Below are 13721 nucleotides of genomic sequence, written 5' to 3'. Positions count from 1 at the left end.
CATGCGTTAATTTAAGATGCAAACACTTATGTCTGCACTAGAGCTGGTATACATTGCCCTACACCTATATTTTATACATAACTTATTATATTTCATAATCAACACATGTACTCGATTGCACCACCCACATTCTGCCCAAGCTCTGCCCATGCGCATACCCACAGTGAAAGTACACGCTATGCAAATGATGTGAATACTTTTACGCTGGTTGGTAATCTATAAGATAATATTTACACATGGTAGTGGCTACTTACTCACATAAATGATTAAAATAGTGGAGCGTTTTGCTGACCGTTGCCAGTAATATTCAGTTCTGGACCATGTCTAGGCTTTGCCATTAAATAGTCGGTTTATGTGGTGCTGGCTAGTACATAGCTAATATTCAAAGCTTAAGCAGCCATGGGTTGTCGCATAAATATTGGACTGTGTTTTATGCAATCCCATTTATACAGTTACCCTGGTCGGTTAAGTGCTGAATATCGGAATTTAACCAACCAAGTGCTAACTCTACCCACGGAACACCCCCAATAGTTGGCTTCTAGTTGGGTACTAAGGGGGGGGATCCTATAAATGATGCTAAGGTTAGGTGCCACTAGGAGCCCTAATTGGGGATACCTAGCGACAATTGAATTCCACACATCTTAATTGTTTTTAATTGGCATGATAATTGACCACCGTTAAAAACTAATTTTTAAAAAATTAAAAAATCAATTAAAATTTCACATGGAATACCACATGGTGCCTAGCGACTCCTAATTTGAAGTGCCTACTGGCACCTAATGATGCCTATCTGTAAAGTAGACATGGTTAGAGGTGGAGAATAGGCATGGATGACATAGGTGGCACTAGTTACCTGTGTTAGGCACTGGTAAATTAGGCCAGGAAAACCCTGACTTAATATAATGACACCTACCACTGGGATGCCTAGCAATGCCTAAGCCTGCTTAGGCACTGCTAGGTATGATTCTGTAAATGGCACCACATGGATGATTGACAACTGCAACGACTGGCACCTAAAAAAATAGGCACAGTTAAGTGCCATCTATAGAATCAGACCCTAACTGCTAATTTTCTGTGGTGATAACCAGTTAAGTGCTGCTGAAGTTTAGTGGATAGCCCCAAGCAAACAATTTAACTGGTCAGCGGTCATTTCTGGCCGGTGAAATTAGTTTGAATATCGACCAGAATGGCTTAGCACTTAAAACTAGGTAGCCCCTCTTAAATGTACCTCCCGTGTGCATGTATGAATTGCATACTTCTATGATCTCTCTTGGAATTACAGTCCATGAAATACTGTTAAATAAATAAACATTAATTAACTAAAAGTAGTTCAGTAGAAAAGTGTCATCCATAACTTTGTTGTTGACCTTTATTTCTCATTAACTAACTTGAAATGGTAGACGGTGTTCTAGCCTTCAAAGAGGTAACTAATACACTCACTGATGGCAGCAAGGCAAAGTCTAGTAAATAGTTTTTGACAAGGCCATGCTAATTTTGGTTTATGTAAAGTTCTTGAAAAACCAAGAAGAGTGACATTTTAATCAGTTGATTTGTACAATAGCTTGAAAGGTAACATTTAGCAGGAGTAATAGAAGTTTGTAAAGATGAGTAGTGTTTCTCTGTTCAAGAAGTGCAAATTGATGCTTAGAATACTGTAATCATTGTGATAATGGCTTATAATGCTCAATTGGAAAGTTTTTCAGTGCTTAGTGCTGAAACTTTCCAGTGGTGAATCTGTAACATACGAAAACCCCAGTTAAGGCTTAAATGTCAAACATTATAACCCATAAAGAATTTGAGCGGCTGATGGATAAACTGAATAGTATAGCAGCCCTGCTCGAAGACAATACTATAAAATTAAACCTGGTTCAAGAGGAAGTACATACCTTGTCCCAACAATTAAAGGTGTGTGAAAATAAAATGGACCTCTTAGAACACAGGCTTACTGAAGTGGAAAGCAGTTTACTTTCAGTTCAAACTGCACAAAAGGATATATCTCGCATTTCCAAAGAACTAGAAGATTTGAGTAATAGGAGCCGCAGATGTAACATCAGGATTTGGGGATTACCGGAGGGAGCAGAAGGAACAAATCCTATCTCCTTCTTGGAGGACGTGCTGCCACAGATTCTATCGCTAACTTTTAAACATCCCTTTGAAATTGAGAGAGCTCATAGAGTTCTATTCAGAGCTATTAATGGACAGAAAGCTCCCAGGCCTCTTGGATGTAAGTTACTCAGATTTCAGCAGGTACTGGACATTTTGAACATGGCTAGGCAGTTAAAAATGCTCTAATGGCAAGAACACAAAATACATATTGTACCTGATTTTGCGAGGGCAACAGCAAATCAGAGAAGGGAATTTCTGTTGCTGAGACCACAATTGAGACAGATGGGAGTTAGGTACGGGCTTCTCTACCCAAAGACTATGAAGATAACCTTCAACAATAAAACTTCCCACTTCGAGGATCCGGCTAAACTTCAAGAGTTCATCAGAAGATACCAAGATCCAATGTCTTAAGCCAGCTTTTTTATATAAAGTTTTCAGTGTGTGCTGTGGATTATTTGTTTCATACAGGGTATATTTTCTACTTCATGAATTTCATTGAATTATATATTTTGTTTTTTAAGGTCTTGAAAGTGCCTTGGATATAGTTTTGCTGTGTTTTTTGCTGCCAAATAGGAATCCAAGTTTACAGCTCTAGGGGGAACTACAAATTTTTGTGACAAGGAAGCTTTTTGATTGGTTGTTGGGATGGGCACACAAGCAGTCAGGGTTGGAGTCTGGACCTAAAGGGGAGAATTGTGCGGAGATACCGTGTTTTATTTGGTGACAAGATTTAAAAGAGCTTTAAACAGTCCCTCTCCATTTAAAATTATAATTTTGAAGCATGCGACACCTGGCTGGAAGAGAAACGAGTTTAAGTGGGCAGAGTCAACATGAACATTCGGGAAAGATGCCTGCCGCGAGTCAGACACCTTTGGATTTATGCTGATCTAAACAGCTACATGCAAGGCTGTCTCTAGGGAGGTTGAGAACATTAGTGTGGTCATCCTGGCCTGTGTATCAGCAATGACGGCACTGTCAGCTAACCTATGGGAGCTGGCCATGCTTTGGGATAGCAGCCAACTCACCCTCCTTCCCTGTGAACATAAAGAAATACATCTCTTCTCGCTAAGCAATCTCTTGCCAGTATAGATCTCAGAGGACGTCAGGATATGTTTCCATCATAAACACTGTCAGCCAAGGGAGATAAGAATTTACTGCGTGACAGCATGTTTGGATGGATTAATTCACATTATAGCCCTTTTGTTGAAACCTGTGACTTAGTCGGTTCCCTCTGCCCACGTAATAAGATTTGTCTGACTTTGTCACAGTCTGTGCACATAGTATGTCCAGGGCTATATTCATAGATTTGATTTATTCATTGCAAGATTCGGGACTTGGAATACTGGTATGGTGCTTTGGAGAATGCGCAACTTCTACTTCGGATCAAGAGGAGAGATGGCAACAGTTGGAAAACTCGATTCCAAAATAAGCTGTCAGTTCACTCCAGCTTTTCTCTGCCCTGCACACTGAAACGCAGTGGCGTTTACAGTGGGAGACCATATACAAATATAGCTAGGATTACTGTTGTAAAGTTAAAGTGATTTCAGATTCAACTAAGAATGTTGTATGACAGAAATATTGAGTCTGGATCCTGAGATCTGTTTGATGCCACAGCCAGTCATGCTTAGTGTAAATACAGTATGTTGAGGCTAAAAGGCTAAGAGGGGCATAATCAAAAAAGCATCTAAGTCCCCTTTTGGCCTAAGTCCTTAAACGTTCAACCCAGAAGCAGGGAAAGTGTCCATAACCAAAACAAACGTCCTTGTTTTGATTATGGCCTTCCTCTGCCTAAACGCCCAAACACCACTACGTCTAAAAGTACACCCACACCACGTCTACACTTTTCAGCCATAATGAAACAAAAAAACGCCTAAGCCACAAACGACCAACAGAAGGGCTTTTAGGCGAAGGAGGAGCCAGTCCTTCACCTAAAAGCTGGATTCTGTAACCGGTGTCTGTCAAAAACAACACCGGTTACAGAATTCCCCCCCCCCCACAACCATCCAGGCAGGAGGGTGCCCAAGCCCTCCTGCCATGTCAAACACGACCCCCCCCTCCCGACAACATCGGGGCAAGAGGGAGCTCAAGCCCTCTTGCCCCGGCCAACCGCGGCACCCCCGATGATATCGGGGCAAGAGGGAGCCCAAGCCCTCTTGCCCCACGGTAGCCGTGACCCCCTACCTCAACAACCTCGTGCCATGTGCCGGAGGGGCCTAAGGCTCCCGGGCCTATTCTGATTGGCCCAGGCACCTTAGGCCCCACCAGTAGGTGGGGCTTTGGGACGGCTGGGCCAATCCGGACCCATTCTGCTGTGGGCTGCCTGCCGGACGAACGGGTTTGGCACCTGTCTATCCGGCCAACGTTAAAAAGGTACGGGGAAGGGGGTGGGGGGTCAGGGGGTCGGCCGGGGGGTCACGGGTCGGCTGGGGGGCCAATCAGGGGTTCTTGGGGGGCGGACGTTGGGGGGAGGGGAGTTCGTCGAGGGCAGGAGGGCCTGGGATCCCTCCTGCCCGTAATGTAGTGGGGGGTGGGGGTAAGGGGTCGCTGGGGCTAGGAGGATTTGGGCTCCCTCCGGCCCAATTGAGTAGCGGCGGGGGGGGTCGCCAGGGCCAGGAGGGTTTGGGCTCCCTCCTGGCCAAATCGAGTAGCGGCGGGGGGGGGGGGTCGCCAGGGCCAGGAGGGCTTGGGCTCCCTCCTGGCCCGATGATAATCGGCGGGGCAAGAGGGCTTGGGCTCCATCTTGCCCCAAGGTTGTTGGGGGGGGCGTGGCCCCCGCAGGGCAAGAGGACTTGGGCTCCCTCTTGCCCCGATGTGTGTGTGTGTGGGGGGGGAGTGATGCATCGCTGAGGAGAAATGCCTCATCTCCCCTACCGTGATGCCATCACTCCTCTACCGGAACTGCAGTGGGTCGCGGCAGTTCGGGTAGAGGAGTGATGGCATCGTGGTAGGGGAGATGAGGCATCTCTCCTGCCGCGATGGTTAGGTTGCCAGGCCGCTGAACTGATGGCTCCAGCGGCCATCAGCTCAGCGGCCCCTTTTTCGGCACTTAGACCTGGTTTTATTTCGTCTAAGTCAAAAAGTTCTTTTTTTTATTATTATTTTTTTATTTATGCAATTTTATAAAAATTCCAAGCATAAACATCTTGTACAGAAAAGTATGATCAAGACATCTCTGTTAAAATTAGTTTTCAATTCTGAAAAATAATTCACTCAAATTATAATAGGAAAAGAAAAGAACAGCTTCCCTTGATCACACACAAGTCCTCTAAATTAAACTAGATCCAAGATTTAAAGAGTATTTTAATTAAATGCAAACAAATATAAAGAGGCACTTTAACTACTACTAATAACGAGAACTAATTTCCAATAGGAGCTGTTGTTACTTCATTCTCAAGGCGTTTCATTGAGAAATCTTATCAAATGAGAAGGATCTACAAATACATATTTCAATGAACCATATCTAATGACACATTTACATAGGTATCTTAAAAAGAAAAAAAACCCAATTTGAGTCACTCCAGGCTTCAAATTTAGGAATTCTCTTCTTCTTTTTTGAGTCTCTCTTGAGACATCTGGAAAAATTTGAATATGGAGACCCAGGAAATCCTTGGATCTATTCTTGAAGTAAAGATTCAGGATCCAGTCCTTGTCTGGAGCCAAAGCCACAGTCAGCAGAAAAGTGGCTGGCGTAGCCACTTCTCTGTCCGATTGTTCCAATATAGCGGAAATATCCAATGGATGTTCCTGAGGTTCTTCAGCTTTTTCTTTTTGAAGAGTTTGTGCTTTAACAGGAACATAATAAGCCCTTGTAAGGGGAGGTAGAGAATTTTCAGGTATCTTGAGAATCTCTATGAAATATCGCTTTATCATATCTCGAGGGGAAACTGATAAAATCTTAAGAAAATTTACAATCCGCAGGTTATTAGCCCGAGTATTGTTCTCCAAAGCTTCTAATTTCCTCCTCATGATTATATTATCTTTAACCAGTTGGTCTTGATTTTGTTTAACAGTTATTAATTCTTTATTGGTTTCCTGCTTTAATAAAGATACATCTTGTTTTAAGGAATTAATTTCTTCTTTCTGAGCTTTTATTTCTGTATCCAAGTTTTTTATTTGAGGATTTAAAGTGTTCCCCAAATTAACTACCAAGTCCCAAAGAGCTTCTAATGTGACTTGTGGGGGTTTTACCACTGAAAATGATTGTACTTGTGTAGTTAGAATCTGTTCTTGGATCTGATTTACCTCCGTGAAGCCTTGTCCTCCTCCAGCACTTGGTGTCCCGATTACAGGCAGAGATGTCCCATTCAGGGAGCCCTCCTGCATGCTTGCCTCTTGAGAGGAGTGAACTTCCTGACCGGATACACTCAACTCTCGCGGTGAGCTGGCTGCCTGTGGTTGTGGCTGGTGGGGTGGCGTCCGTTTGTCAGGGCTCAAAGAGATGCGATACTCTCCAGCGGCGTTCCCAGCGGTGATGTCCCTGGCGATCCTTGTTCCCGTTGCAGTCGCCGTAAAAGTTCATCAATTGTAGCCGACGGGGATACTAAGCGTCGGGAGGCAGCACCAGCACTTTCCCCCCTCCTTTTCGGCATTTCTGTGCAAGGTAAGAGCAAAGTTACCAGCGTCTGAGCAGCAGTTAGTGAGTTGCGGCCATCTTGGATCTCAGTCTGGTCAAAAAGTTCTAAGTGCCGACTAGGCAACCTTTAACTGTTTTGGTTATACCTGTTATATGCCTAGGTGTAGTTCGGCCCACCTCCCGCCCACTGCCCGCCCTTTCCCCTCCTCTAAACACACCTCTTTTTCTCTCTGTACGTTTAGTGGCAGGGGAAAGGCCTAAGCTGTTTTAGATACGTCTAAAAACGAGCTTTGGTTATGGGTACTTGGACGATCAGGCTTTTTGATCGTCCAAGTAGCCACTTAGGACACTTTTTAGACTTTTTTTTTTAAATTATTACCCCTTAATTGTTTTTTAGTTCCAATTTGGAATTAGTAAAATAAGTAAGAGGATTCTATTTCCACTTGCTGAATTTTAGTTTGGTTTTTTTTTTAAGCTTAAATTCAGATTGTCTTATACAGCTTAGTGATATGTATAGCTTTTCTTGGTCTTTAAGTGGAGTTCTGTTATAGAGGGAGTTTATATGATATACTAGGGAAACAGTTGAGCTAGATGTTCTATAAGTTATTATGACATTACTATTAACAATTATACTCCACTGGCTGGGATTGGAACATAGTGGGCTTTGGTTGAGGCACTTATAATATCAAATTATATAGAATATGCTAGAACTGAAAAGAATATGATATGGGAATCAATAGTTTTTTACGGTTGGTCTCCAGACTGCCATAAATGAGATCTGTTTGGTTTAGCTGGTTTAGGGAAATTTATATGGAGTTTTAAGAAATTAATTTATATATCTTATTAATCTAGTTCTAATGTAAAAGGAAATGAGTTTTCAGTAGTCCTTGATGTTATTTACGTTAGATTTAATATGTAATTGAAATTAATTTTAAGTTAATGGGCTTTTTGAAATGAACTAAATTACATTTGTTATTTTTATGGTAGGAATGAAGATTTTTACTGTTCTTTGTAGAATTTGATATAAAGCAATTTTTATGGGATACTAGAATATGAATTGGGTCTTCCTTTTATTTCTATTAAATTGATTTTCTTATGATAGTTATGAATTGGGTATTTTATGAATAGTTATTTATTGCTCCCTTTAGTTTCCATTGTATAGTATTTTTAAAAGAAATGCTAGGGAAATTGAATGTTTATTATTTGGTATAGAGAGGATTAATTTTGAAACAAATTAGGATGCATGGGGGAGGTTGGTTTTCACCTGACCGGGAGGTTTGCACATAAGCTGTCGTATTATATGTGGGGATGGGTTAGTGGTGGAGGGTGGGTGGGGATATTCTATGTTTTAGGTCCTGGATGTGTATGGAAAGTTTATATTTATTATATATTTTTTTTATTTAAAGGGGAACTTAAGGTCTATTTATTATTATGTTTTAATCAATTAGAATGGCTATAAAATTTTATTCATTAAATGTCAATGGGCTTAACCATCCCATTAAAAGTAAAAAAATTCTTAATTTTTTGAAACAGCAGGAGGCGGATGTTTATCTTTTACAAGAAGCACACTTTTTCTCACATGGAGACTGCTAAGTTGGTAGGGGGGGAGGGTTAAATACTGTTTTTGTGCACCTGCAGTGGGGAAAATGGCTAGAGTGGCTATCCTAGTTAACAGAAAGTGTTCTGCGGATTTTGATAATTCTAGAGCTTTTCCTATGTGTAGATGGCTTCATGTTGATATGACTTCAGGAAATGATGCCCTGATGATTTTTAATATTTATGCTCCTAATTCAAATCAGGTCGAGTTCTTTAAAAAGAACTCCAACAAATAATTATGTCACTGGCTATGTCTAATTTAATCGTAGCTAGATATTTCAATACTATCATGGATTCAATTCTGGACAAACAACCTAATGTAATGTAATGTAATGTAATTTATTTCTTATATACCGCTACATCCGTTAGGTTCTAAGCGGTTTACAGAAAATATACATTAAGATTAGAAATAAGAAAAGTACTTGAAAAATTCCCTTACTGTCCCGAAGGCTCACAATCTAACTAAAGTACCTGGAGGGTAATAGAGAAATGAAAAGTAGAGTTAGAGGAAAAATATAAAAATAAAATAAACATTTTAACAAGACAGCATTGATCTAAATACTTTGGAAGGTAGAAGAGAGGAGAGAAAGGAATAGAAGCATGATGAAGTAATGAAGTGGAGCAAGTAAGTTTAGGAGGAGCGATTGATGTTTCCAGAAAGGGCTTCTTCAGGGAAGAGACTTGGCCGACAGTCCCAGGATGCCTATGTCTCCTCCCCTGAGATGTTCTCCCATCCATGCATTCCCTCCCAGACACACTGCCCGTGCCCCAGCCGCTCCAAGGAGGCTGCCCCAGATGAGGCCCACGGTGAATGCAGGATTCTCTCCTCTGCGGGAAAGCCGCCCGGAGCCGACAGTCGATCTTCTTAGCGGATTGCAGGGGGGAAGAGTTAACACTCTTAGTAGTATCGGGTCTGTGTGCTCTCGGTGGTTGTGGCTGGTCTCGTTGCTGCTTAGGTGTAAAAGCAGTCGATCTCCACTGCTGCTGATATTTAAAAGCAGGCAGATTGATCTCTCCAATGGACTGCAGGGGGAGGAGTTCACACTCCTGGCAGGATCGGGTCTGTGGGCTCTTGGTGGTTGTGGTAGGTCTCGCTGCTGCTTGTATGTAAAAGCAGTTGTTTTTCTACTGCTGCTGATATTTAAAGCAGGTAGATTGATCTCTTAAACGGGATATAGGGGGAGGAGCTCACATGCCTGGCTGGATCGGGGCAAGGGCTCCTATTATAGGCAGCTGGTCTTGCTGCTACTTAGGTGTTAAAGCAGTTGATCTTCCTAGCGGACTGCAGGAGGTGTGGAGCTCACACTCCTGTCATGATCTGGTCTATGGGCTCTTGGTAGTTGCGGTTGGTCCCAATGCTGCTTAGGTGTAAAAGCAGTTGTTCTCCCACTGCTGCTGATATTTAAAAGCAGGTAGATTGATCTATCCAATGGAATGCTGGGGGAAGATCTTATATGTCTGGCTGGATCGTGGCAAAGGGTTCCCGGTAGTGGCGGCTGGTCCTATTGCTGCTTAGGTGTAAAAACAGTTGATCTTCTTATCGGATTGTAGGGGGGGCGGATCTCACATTCCTGGCAGGTTCGGGTCTGTGGGTTCTTGGTGGTTGCGGATGGACCCGCTGCTGCTTAGGTGTAAAAGCAGTTGTTTTCCCAATGCTGCTGATATTTAAAAGCAGGCAGATTGATCTCTCCAACAAATTGTATGGTGAAGAGCATACACGTCTGGCTGGATTGGGACAAAAGCTCTCGATAGTGGCGGCTGGTCTTGGTGCTGCTTAGGTGTAAAAGCAATTAATAAGCAATTAAAATCACTAGGTCTAGAAAATCTTATACAGTCATGCGGATTAAAAGATATATGGAAGCTTTTTCATTTTAATGCTTGTGAATTTACTTTTTGCTCTCATGCACATAATTAATTTTCAAGAATTGATTACATATTTATCTCAGATAGTTTAATTCAACATGTTACAAGGGCTAACATAGACCCGATCCTTTTGATGGATCATGCTGGCATTTGGATTGAATATCAGTTTACTGAAAAAGATGCTACTAGACCTGTTTGGCGTTTCAATAATACATTGCTTGCAGATTCAAACTTTCTGGAGGAAATTCAAATGAAAATGAATGAATTTTTTCAATTCAATTCCTCAGAGGAAATCTCTTTGGAAACCATTGGGAATTCTTTGAAAGCTACATTGAGAGGGTAAATAATTTCATATTTGGTGCATATTAGGAAAATGGTAAAATTATAATTTTGTAGTCTGGAACAAATTATTCTGACTTTAGAGTTACAATTGGCCTCAAAATGGGAACAAAATACTTTACAGGTCCTTTTGAAAACTAAATATAATGAGATTTCCTCACAATTTGCTAGGAAAGATTTGTTTTCTCAGCAGGCTCTGTACTATGGAAACTCAAATAAAGCGGGAAGATTATTAGATAATTATCTTAAAGCTAAAAAAAAAGGTAAATATTGGGGCCATGGGAAATCCAAGATGGTGTCAGCATAGTGGAGCGTTTCTGATCTAGCAACTAGAGCTCTCGTTGTTTCCTCAAGAAATGCCTCATGCAAAGAGAATAGGGAATGTGCGGCCTGAACCCTTGGAGGCCAGCACTTCCCTACCTGCTCAGCGTTCCATGTGAAGTTTCGTCTTCACTTCGTCCCCGCAAGTGCCCGGAGCTCAGTCTGCTGTATCTTCGGTGGGAGGAGCCACCGAAAAGCTGGACTTCGACATTTCACTCTCCCCTACAGGCTCTGTTCCTCCGCCGCCTCTGGCTCCTGCCACGGCACAGCTGGTGGTTCCCGGTGAGGAGTATTCGTCCGGGGAGACCTCAATCTAAGGGGCAACTGCCGTGAGATTTGGAGAGGAGCATGGAGAGCTGGGAAGGGTAGTCCAGGCTACTCCCCAGCTGATGAAACCAGCGGAAATCACCTGGGAGAGCATTTGGGAAGCTCTCCAGACACTAAACACCTCAGTATCAAGGACTTCAACTGAAGTTTTAGTGTTAGTAAGTACAGTTGATATTCTGGGTAAGAAATTGGATGGGACAAAAGTAGAATTTTCTCAAAAATTGAAAAAGGTCTCGGAGAAACTTGAAGACTTAACGTCCGGTATGGTAAAGGAAAGAATTGCTCTTAACAGGAAGATTGAACAAATAGAAAACTTCAATCGCAGATTGAATATAAGAATTCTGAATTTCCCTAAATCTCTGGTGATGACTTTCATTGAACTTTTGAAAAAATATCTATCTGAAATTTTAAACTTTTCCTCTGATAATATTCCACCAGTAAATTGTATCTACTATTTGCCAAAGAAAAAAGAAATGGGATCTGACCTAGTGAATTTACAATTAAGTCCTGCTAATACTTCTTTAAATGTTACGGGTTTATTGGAATCTACTATTAATGAAAATACTGAAAGAGCAACTTTATTGGTTTCTTTTGTGTTTGAAAAGGACATTAATGCTGTCTTCAAAATATTCTTTAGAAATTCTCAGGTACCATTTTGCGGTAAAAAAAAGTCTGGATATTTCCAGATGTTACCAGACAAACTCAAGAACGAAGAAAATTATTTCTTGCCATGAGACTTGAAGTGGTTTCTTTGGGTGCCTCATTTCTGCTCTCCTATCCTTGTAAATGTATAATAAAATATCTAGGGATAAAATATGTGTTCTTTTCCCCAGAACAACCAAGAGCATTTATTGATATGAAGAAATTGGTTACTGGGATTGCTTAGTGTTGTTGAACAGTTTAATTTGAAATGTGGGATAACTGTTAAGAACATAAGAATTGCCATCTCCTGATCAGACCCTGGGTCCATCAAGTCCGGTGATCCATACACGCGGAGGCCCCACCAGGTGTACCCTGGCCTAGTCTTAGACCCCATATCACCGTATGCTTATCAAGGGAGATGTGCATCTAATTTACCCTTAAATCCTAGAACAGTGGATTCTGCAATTACTTCCTCTGGGAGAGCATTCCAGGTGTCCACCACTCGCTGCATGAAACAGAACTTCCTGATATTCATACTGGACCTGTCCCCCCTCAGCTTCAGTTTATGTCCTCTTGTCCGTGTCACATCGGACATTGTAAATAACTGCTTCCCCTGCTTTATTTTGTCAAATCCTTTCAGTATTTTGAAAGTCTCGATCAGATCTCCTTGCAGTCTCCTCTTCTCAAGGGAGAACCCCAGTTCTCCTAAGTCATTCCTCGTAGTCCAGGTTCTCCATACCTTTCACTAGCTTTGTTGCTTATCTCTGCCCCCTCTCTAGCAGTTTTATATCCTTCTTTAGGTATGGAGACCAATGCTGGATGCAGTATTCTAGGTGCGGTCTGACCATGGCTCTGTAGAGCGGTATTATAACTTTCTCTGATCTACTCGTAATTCCCTTCTTTATCATGCCTAGCATTCTATTTGCTTTCTTCGCCGCCGCCACACATTGCGCCGACGGTTACATGGTCCTATCTATCTATCAGTATTAAGCCATGCCTTAATACTTGTTTCTAAGATAGAATAACCTCCTCTTTATTTTCACTTGGATTTCTCGATTCTGATTTATTGTGATCTAAGAAAGACTTATGGATTAATTTATTTGTTTGAATTTCCTATTTGTATAATACATTCTGTATTTCCTAAGCAAGTTTGTTTTTGGATATAATTTTTAAATCCTTAATAAAAATAAAGTTAAAAAAAAAAGATTGGGGCCATTAAAGATGAGAAGGGTACAACTCGTATTCAAATTGGAAGTATATTAAAACAATTTTTGGAATATTACAAAGTTTTATATTCTTCTGAGCTTTATTCAAATAAAGAAATTGAGGGTTTAGAATTTTTAAAGTTAATTCATGGGCCAAAAATTCCTGAGCATATAAAAGGAAATCTTGAAGCGCCTATATCACTTAAGGAACTCCAGGCAGCATTGAAATCCCTCAGAGTTGGATCCGCTCCGGGTAGTGATGGATTTACAGTGGAGTTTTTCAAATCATTCCAAATTATACTATTACCTCATCTTCTAAATTTATATCAGTCACAACTGACTAAAGGTTATATTTCAGGCACTATAGCGGAATCTTTAACCATTGTTTTGCCGAAGCCAAATAAAGATCCCCTATTTCTTTAATTAATGTGGATGGAAAACTCCTGGCTAAGCTATTGGCTTTATGATTAGCCAAGACTCTCCCTTATATGATCGGTATGTACCAAACTGGTTTCGTTGCTCAAAGACATTCTTCAAATAATACTAGATTGTCATTTCATATGCTAAGTTTATCAAAAACAATGAATGATCCGGCTTTCTCTGTCTCTTTGGATGCAGAGAAGGCCTTTGATCATGTGGAATGGACTTTCATGTATCAAGCGATGGTTTGGTATAGGCTCCAGTTTTATTCAAATGATTCAAACTTTGTATAGTTCCCCCTCAGCCAGGCTATATATTAATAATACATT

The 13721-nt window shown here is 41.3% G+C and overlaps 1 protein-coding gene across 3 annotated transcripts in view; it reads left to right on the top strand.

Moving 5' to 3' along the window:
- Nucleotides 1–13721, top strand: part of DCC (DCC netrin 1 receptor) — a 906493-nt gene that overhangs the window by 54860 nt on the left and 837912 nt on the right. The gene's annotated exons all lie outside the window — the stretch shown is intronic.

The sequence above is a fragment of the Geotrypetes seraphini genome, chromosome 1, assembly GCF_902459505.1.
Source record: "Geotrypetes seraphini chromosome 1, aGeoSer1.1, whole genome shotgun sequence".
Classification (NCBI taxonomy): domain Eukaryota; kingdom Metazoa; phylum Chordata; class Amphibia; order Gymnophiona; family Dermophiidae; genus Geotrypetes; species Geotrypetes seraphini.
The sequence above is the reverse complement of the archived record's forward strand: the minus strand, read 5'-3'. Positions and strand labels throughout refer to the sequence as shown.